We start from the raw sequence: 9,226 nt of genomic DNA, 5'->3' as shown, positions 1-9,226 counted from the left end.
CCTTATATTTCCTTACTTCTGGAACACATATCCTGCTGTTCTGTATGGTTTTATTTCTTACTTCCATCTTCCTATTCCCCAGCTGCCTCTAAGTCAGTCTGCCTTCCTTAAACAAGGCAGTGAATGCATGAAACACAATAAATAGCTCTATTGTGTCATGGCTTTCAGTTCCAGTTTAATTTGAAGGTATAAATCTATGTATTTACCTAATAAGTACATTTAATTCAGCAAAAACACAAACACAAATCTTGTCAGCAGAACAAATCCTTCAATGGTCTACTTCCCACATTAACACAGATATTTTAAAAAGAGACCTCTCTGTTCCAATTATACGTCGACTACATGCAAACAGGGTTTGTGATGACAAAAACTGAGATTTTCTAAAACTTTGTTATCAATGTATCCATGTGAACTGGATAAGTGTATGACTGTAGAAACCACAACGACTTTGGAGTCGTTTTCTTTCCCATCTATCTCCATTACCCTTCAAACGTAAGATGAAAAGTTAAATAACTGAGAGGAATGAGGAAAAAGCTGTCAAAGATAACGAGCTACGGTTGTTTTTAGGGAGTCTTTATCTAAGCACTACTATAGTTGTGCTCAAGATCTTTCATATTTTCATTGCATAATTATCAATGTTATCGCCAGCTGCTGGTGAAGCTTAGGTATTACAGGGTTCTGATTATAATTAAACATGTTGGAAGCACATGTTAACTTTTAAAGATGATTTCTATTAGCAAACACAGCTCTTACAAAATCTCAATGAGCTGGACCCATCGACAGATAACACCCACACACCCACAGTGGCTGGATGGACAGCTCCCACAGAACTAACTTGTAAACAGGAGGTTTGAAGTGACAAAACTGGAATGTAGAAAATGTTCCTTCATAATAAGCTGCTCCACACTTCAGGGCATTTCAGTTTCTCCATTCAGCAGATAACTGGGAGTGTTGATCAGTCTGTTGGGTTGAGTTAACTTGTCGAAACCAGCTGTTGGCTCATTGTATTTTGTGTTTGAGTGTCTGTATGTGTGTGTGAACATGTTTAAGAATTGGGCTTTTTAGGACGAAGTGGTTAAAGGCAGCAAAGGTTAGATACACAGAAGAAGGTGCAAGAATGTGACAAAATAGAAAAAGCAAGAAAAGAGTGTGCGTGTAACAGTAAGATTGAGAAAACTTTAAGAAGAGATTTCTAGGACGCATTTTATCAGTTTTCTTTTACCACTATATGGCCTTCTTTCTAGCTGAAGCACCAATATTTGCCAATAAAGCTGGTAGTGATGGGGAAAGAATGCAATTGCCAGCTGCAATGCCATTTGTAGAGCAGATTTTATCACATCAAATCTAAAAGATTAATAAATGAATGCAGCAATTAAAGTTATGACAAAAAAATCCTTTGTAAAACACAACAGAGTAATAGATATTGATTCTTATTCATTGAAGCCCGCATCTAATTTCCATCTCATTCCACAATGCTACATGATCTTAAAGCATCACCATCTAGAAGCAGATGTTTGCAAATTGTGCTATAAATTACAGTACATGGGTAGTTCAAAAAAACATACAAGCTTTAATCTGGTTTTAGTTGTAACAGACTTTAGATCAATATAAATTAAAAGGCATCTTTGGGAGACGTGGATCTAATTCTGCATTTGAAGCAAAAAACATTTTATCTGCTAAACTGAGAGGTTCAATCTGGTTTTAGAAAAACTGACACTCAAGGTTTTGTCTTCAGTCCATCATTTTATGTAACCGAAACAGTTGAATCACGGCACAAGTTAAGTGTTACACCTTGTGTTTTTAGTTTAAATATCAAGCATGTTCTTAGATCCACCACAGCATGACTAGGCAGGTTTTATCAAGCAAAATTGTTAATTTTATTTCACATTACTCACTAATTAAATGATTGATAAAAGAAATATAATTAATAAAGCGCAGAAGAATTCTACATTCTGTGTTAAAATGTTTATATTATAGAATGTATAATATAAACATTATCAGAATTGTTGTCAGAATATTTTAAACATTTTATTGATTTTATATGTAGGACAGTAGATGTATATGTTGTCTAAATAAAGGTCTACATAGTGCATAAAATGGCACATTTTAGAAATGAAGCAGGTATTCAAGAAAAATCATTAAGTTCTATAAGTTTAATAAAGAATGACCTTTGAGCCAATTCGTTGGGGCATTCCTATATTATATATTTTTTAATTAAGCAAATGATCTTGCATAGGACAGGGCTGTCAACACAAAAAAGTTGTCAAATCTCTGTATTTACAAAATGTACAAATATGTTAGCAGACCAAGTGTAAGGTTGTATCCATTGAATTATTTTTATTTGCACAAACCTCTTAAAAGCATTTATCATTTCCTTTCCTAGCTTTCTTGATTGTTTTGTCCAGGAAAGAGACACAGCTAAACACAGAAGCATTGGACCAGGGGTACTTTCTATGGTAAATAAAAAGAAGGAGTATACAGAGTTAACTGTACCAGTAGCACTGTCAATAGTTCTGTTCAGGAAAAATACACAATTAACCAGAGAATCACTGGGCCAGAAGTATGTTCTATCACAAAAAAACAAAGAAAACTCCTGAAAAATTAAAGGTTATTGTAGAAAAAAGTCATACTGTACATTAGGTCTGACTGCTTTAACTGCTCTAATTTTCAGTTGTCATTTTGGCACAATGGATGAAAGAAATTAGCCATGTACAATAGTTAATTGAATCAAAAACTGGTATGACTGCACCTGTCAAACTCAGACAATAGTACCTTATTGTGACTTGTAGGGTCATATACAATGATACTCTGTGCTGAGCACACTTCCCCACACATACCTGCTGTCTCATTTCCCTACTTATGAGGTTTTCTGTCATCTCAGCAATCTACTTCCTGGCCTTTACCTGTTTGTTAGCCTAGTTGATACTTGTGTGAGTGTGTCTGCTACCTGATCAGTGCTACACAGTTGGAGTCACACAGAGTTCATCCAGTGAGAACAGGAGGATCTGCTAGGACTGTCAAGTATCAACTACTTTATAGGGTAGCTCTCACAGTCATGAACACAATGAAACAAATGCCTTTGTATTCGTTACTTTATATTAGAAGGGAGACATGTTCAGTCTTCAAAGAATAGAGCTGTTAAGTACAAGGATATTGTTCGTCAGTAAGGAATTAAGAAACCCTTTAGAGCGCTTAAATATTTCTTGATACCACATCTAACTTTATTTATTCTATTACCTTATATGCCAACATTTCCTTGATCTGCTATAAAACGGGTGTTAAACAGTTGAAGCATTAGTAACAGGGCACAAGATCACGTACTTGGACAAGGTATGAACCTATTTCCCGCAAGATCCTTCAGCTAGAAGTCCCCTAGTGAAAGCCAAGAATGGTTGGGTCTCTTACTTTGGTTAGGGCTTCATTCCCTGGCCTATCCCCATCAAAGGCCTTCTGTTTAGGGTGAAAAGAGTCCAATTTCTCGGTCTCCCACAACCAGAGCTTGGATTGGGGAGGCGCTACATGTGCGACGGCCAAGTAGAAGAGCATGGGGAGTTGGTAGAAAGTTCTGTCGGACTAATGGTTCCCTCACTTGGGAGAAGAGGAATGTCTTGTGAAGGGGAGGAGAAAAAAGAAAGGCTACATCAGAGGGACATTTGTTCATGAGTGTGTATTATTTGTTGGAAGATGTGTTTATGTGTAAAGTTTATTTCCATAAGGGGAACCCTGGAGAGAAATGCATTCAGCACATCATTGATTATATACTCAGTCAGCTGTCGTGTGTGTGCTCGGATGTGAATGTGAGGGGACAGTGCTAAAGTTACTCATGTATGATCACAACCATGTACATGTAACACACACACATTAATGCAGTCCTTCACACATGAAACCATAAGACATGTCACTGATACAGACTGCCAAGATTGCAGGAGAAAACCCACCAGAGCACTTATGTTGGAAAACGAAAAGCTTTTTCAGGGGCTGACCTGTTTGTTTACTGCTACATTTTTAAACACATGGAAAATGTGAGTGTGGACAGGGATAATTTGTAGAATTTTGTTAGCACAACATGTACTAGTTTGTAGACTGTTTTCTTTATTCTTTTTATGCTTTTTTGTCACTTTCAGATAATCACACAAATTTGAAAATCAGACAAAGATAACCTAGATAAGTACAACAAGCAGTTTTCAAATGGTAATTTATTTTATTAAGGGAGGAAAACTATCCAAACCATCTTGGCCCTATGTCAAATGTATTTGATCCACTTTTTACATCACAAATTAAATATAATCATCCAACATTTTTCATTAAATTTCACTCACTGAACCTAGAACTGATTACTGGCTGACCAGTACTCTCAGAAAATCTAAACGGTTTGACAAGTGAAGTTGTCACGGAGTGACATTTTTGGACTTTGTTTGTGGCTTTGTGTTTGTTTACCTTTTGCTTAGATGTTTCTACTTTGGTTTTTGTATCATGTTTTCTTTTCTCCCTTTTCCGCCTCCTAGTGTTTACTTCTTAAGTTATTTTATGGTCGTTTTCTTATTACTTTGTATGGTTTATTATTATTATTATTATAGTTCTTGGTCTTCCCTGGATTATCTAGTTTTATTTCTCTTTAGTATCTTTGTGTTTAATTGTGTTTTATTATTTCTTCCTTTGCACTCTTCTTGTTTACTAGTTTATTTTCTGTTTCCTTTCCAGTTATTTCAGTCAGTGTGGTTAGGTTTGTTTACCTTTGTATTCAGGTTTTCTTTATGGGTTCTTTGTTTGTTCTCAGGTTGCTATTGTTGTTCCTATGTTCTCTCTAGTTTCTCTGTTTACTTTAGTCATGATTATTCTAGTTTTCTTATTCCCCAGTTGATTATTTATCTTTGTCTATAGGTTTGCTTAGTCTGTGTTTCTGTTTATTAGTTAATTTGCCCATCCTCAGTCTCTGTATTTGTTTCACCTGTTCCTTCTGCCTCTCCGCCTCCTTGTCACACCTGTTCCTTCTGCCTCTCCGCCTCCTTGTCACACCTGTTCCCTGTTTTCTCTGATTACCTGCCCTTTGTTATCCCTCAGTATATTAGTTGGTTTTTTTGACATTGTTTATTGCTGGTTCCTTGTGTGTTTGTCATACCCCCTTCTCAACCCACGTATGTGCTGAGTTTTTCCATGTTCCTGCAGAACCTATCTTGTAAGTTTTTTGGATCTGGACTTTTGTTTGTATCTGCAGTGCCTTGTTTGGTTTCTTTGAAAACTTCTGGAAATAAAGCTGAAAACCTTTTACAACATGTTGCTGCCCAGCTCTTGTCTGCACTTTGGTCTGCCCGCAAACCCCATAATGACAGAAGTAGGCTAAACGATATCAAAAATCAACATATTATGCCTCGATCTTAAGAAATTAAAGAACAGATGAGAAAATCACACACATCTATCAGTCTGAAAAAGGTTACAAATCAATTTCCATGGCGTTGGTACTCCAGTGAACTGGACTGAGAGCCTGTAGCTACAAATTGTGAAAACATGCAAAAGTGGCAAATCTTCTCTGGAGTGACCACCATACCAAAATTACTCCAAAAGCACAGAGACTCATCCAGGAGGTCACAAAAGAATTGAGAACAACATCGCAAGTACTGCAGACCAAACTTGTTTCAGTTAAGGTCAGTGTTCATGAATCAACATTATACTGAAAAAGACGAGCTAGAAATTGTGTCCCTAGGGTAGTTCTAGGTGAAAATGATAGCTAACAAAAAGAACACAAAGGCCCACCACACATTTACCAAACATCTTGACAAATATAGCAGTGGTAGCGTGATGGTCTGGGGCTGCTTTGCTTCTTCAGGACCTGGATCCACAAATTCTGCTCCCTAGCAGACAATCCTGACAGAGAATGTCCGGGCATCAAGTTGTGACCTTAAGCTCAAGCGCAATTGGATTATGATGGACAGTGACCCAAAGTAAACCAGCAAGAACACCTTTAAATGGCTCCTAAAACCCAACAACCCTAAGGTTTCAGAGTGACCTAGTCAAAATCCGGACTTAAACCTGATTGTAATGATGTGGCCTTACCTTAAATAGGCTGTTTGTGCCCAAAAAACCTTCCAATCCGGCTGAAAATTCCCCCACAGTGACGCCAAAGACTTTTAGACAGTTATCATAAGCACTTGTTGGTGCCAAAAGTGGCAAAACTCGTTATTGAGTTTAGGTGGCAAATACGTTTTTCATATGTGGCCATGTAACAAATGAAATCCCAATTTAAAAAATGCCTTTTGAATTTATTCAGGTTGTTCTTCTGTTATTAAAAAATTTGTTTGATGAATATGAAACATTTTAATGTGACAAAAAAGCAAAAATAGAAGATATCTGTAACTGTACATGATATTTAAGTATGTTAAGAGATTGAGGAACAGATTAACAAAAGAAGGACTTTTCTACTGTTTCATTTTATTTATTTCGTCACTGCCCTACAAAACAAAATTAAATAAAAGGTAAATATGCAATAAGTCTAACAGAAGTGTGTTTAGTTTCTCTCACTATCTCTTACCATCCTGTGACCTTCGAGACTGACTGGGCAACCTTTTAGTGTTACTTAATGCCAAGATGGAAAACATTTACCCTGAAGCAAGGCACTTCTAACAATAAAGCTACTCACTGGTCAGTAAAGCTAGACAGGGAAATTCATTGTCTGGCCACTGTGGTAGACAGCTGCCAGGTGTATGTGTCTGTGCATGGATAACCTACCATGTTTGCTCGATATTATCGGGAAGCTTTTACTTTTCTGTGCTTTGGAGTAGCCTAGTATTAATTGTAAAACAAAAATTCAGGCCTGAACAGTTCCTTGAAAAAGTAGTCATTTTCCTGGCACATTCTCCCATTTTTGCTATTACAAGTAGAAACTTCAATGTATTTAATTTGGATTTTATATGAGAGACCAGTACAAATTAATACAGGTTTAGAATAGAAAAGAAATATCCGTCATTGTCCCTCAGTGCGGAAATTCAGGTGTAGCAGTAGCAAAGTGACAGGCAAATGGAAGCATTTAGATTCACACAAGAGTAAAAATATGAAAACAAAAATATGAGCATGAGACTGTACAGTAGGGGAAATGTACAACATAAGAAAAAAATCCTGTACAAATATTAAAGATAGCATACTCAGACTCAAAGAAATGTGCAGCTGAGTAGGATCATTTTCAAAATTTACTAAATTTAAACGAGTGCATATGAGCAGGGATGTAAACACCTATTGAATTTGTCGGAAGCAGTGATGGTTATAAAGTCTAACAGCTCCTGGGAAGAAGACTCTGCGATATCACTCCTTTGTGTACCTAAAATGCAGCAGTCTGTCACTGAAGGAGCTTTCCAGTTCTGCAACATCTTCATGTGTAGGATGGGAGACATTGTCCAACAGTGACTCCTTCAGTCTGCCACAACCTGCACTGGGTCAAGGGGGCATCCTAGGACAGAGCTGACCTTCCTGATGAGCTTATCCTACTGCTTCCTCTCAGCTGTAGATAAGCTACTGCTTCAACATACTACACCATAGAAGAAGTAGAATGAAAAAGAACACAATTCTAAGAAGTGTGATGCGCAGTTGTATTAAAATGGATGATTTTAATTGGCGGTTAGAGCCAATTATGTAATAGATATACAGAGCGAGAAGGGATGACACTTGAAATATAACACCCCACCAAATATTGCAACCAAGCAGTCTTTGCAGCTGCAGTTTTGCATATGACACTGCGATGACGATCAATAGTCAATATGCTGGAGTTCAATATGTTGTGCAGCATTGCTATTGACTCAGTGGGGCTGAATACAAATGCACACCACACTTTTCAGAATTGTATTTGTAAAACAAATTTGAAAACGTCGCATCATTTTCCTTCTACTTCACGTTTTTACACTACGTGTTGATCGATCACATAACCGTAACATAACCTTAAAATATGAAAACAGCAAATGGGGTATAAACGCTTTTGCAAAAGTTATTAATAATGGCTCTAAAAAAAATACGAGGCCAATTTTTTTTCTTGGTAAAAGTAGCAATTCGACATTTCTGAAAAAAAAAGGTTGCATAAATAAGGTTTTCACTTTAATTTACCATGGTAAAGCTATTTTTTTTTTTCCATTTTCAATATAGTGAAGAGGAAACAGACTGAGTGTACTGCACTGACGAACGTGACATGTGTACAGCACAGTGAATCAGAGTTGGGTAATTTGATCTAATTTGACCTTCAAATAACCTCTCACATGAGCTGAAATGACACCCATAACACAATTCTGGGAATTCCCTCACTAAACTAAACAGTGAGACACACAGGAGCACACATATGCAAAAACGTCCATATTAAAGCAAAGCAAATCTAATAGTAAACCTATAATCATTTCAGAACTAAGCACCATTGTACAGAGAGTGCTGTTCAAATGTGAAGTCACATATCTAAACATAACAATGAAATATCAAATATCACTAAGCTATATTTAAAAAACATTACTCTGTTTCTTCAACTATTTCTCTTTTGCTCTCATCTTCTCAATCTCACCTGAGCCAAAGGGCCTGGGAACAAAATGCTTCCTCCAGCTGTGAGTGACAGCTCATGGCCTCGAGGCAGCCGGCTCTGCCTCCAGGTGAGGTCTCAGCGTCTCAAGTTTCCTCGCTAATTTATCACCTGCCGTTGCCTTCTCAGCCTCTTTTCTTCGTAATGCGTCTAAACACTCAGTGCGGTATGACAACGCTGCACAAGACACACTTCAGTGTTCATGCAGTGTTTTACAAAGGTTTAACAAGAAAACCAAATAGATGCAAGCAGAGATATTCATATTAGTTGCATTTTTATACTCTAGTCACTTTAATAGACATAATTAAGCAAATACAGGAAGACTGAAGTTGGAAATATTCAATACAAACCTTAATTGAAAAAACCTCATACATTGCCACACAGTTGAGAAGCCTAGCCTGGGTCCTTACGTGTGTCTGAATGTGAGTGTGTTTGTACAGGGCCTGAGGTAGTGGGATTTCTATTACAGTCAAGCTTCCTTTCCCAGGTGAAAAAAACCAAGCAGCTTAAGGCTGTATAAAATCACAGCCTTGGGTGGATGCAGCTTTACCCGCACCTGCCAAGAAATTTACAATCATTCAGATAGTTTTTGGAAGCACGGCAATTAGAGCAACTGTCATCTAGACATTGTATCTAACTTATTTTACGAATACCAGTAAATGTCAAGCAGTCATGTTATGACAT

General features: G+C 37.2%; 1 long non-coding RNA gene across 1 annotated transcript; it reads right to left on the bottom strand.

Moving 5' to 3' along the window:
• Positions 1–2,966: 2,966 nt before the first annotated feature.
• Positions 2,967–9,226, bottom strand: LOC124858657. The gene is made up of 3 exons (XR_007035897.1): positions 8,893–9,226; positions 8,528–8,733; positions 2,967–3,607 (listed from the first exon to the last, which is right to left on the bottom strand). It is a non-coding gene; the product is annotated as an uncharacterized LOC124858657 (long non-coding RNA).

This window comes from Girardinichthys multiradiatus, chromosome 22 (genome assembly GCF_021462225.1).
Source record: "Girardinichthys multiradiatus isolate DD_20200921_A chromosome 22, DD_fGirMul_XY1, whole genome shotgun sequence".
Lineage (NCBI taxonomy): Eukaryota > Metazoa > Chordata > Actinopteri > Cyprinodontiformes > Goodeidae > Girardinichthys > Girardinichthys multiradiatus.
Note: the sequence above shows the minus strand (reverse complement) of the source record. Positions and strands in the feature narration are given on the sequence as shown.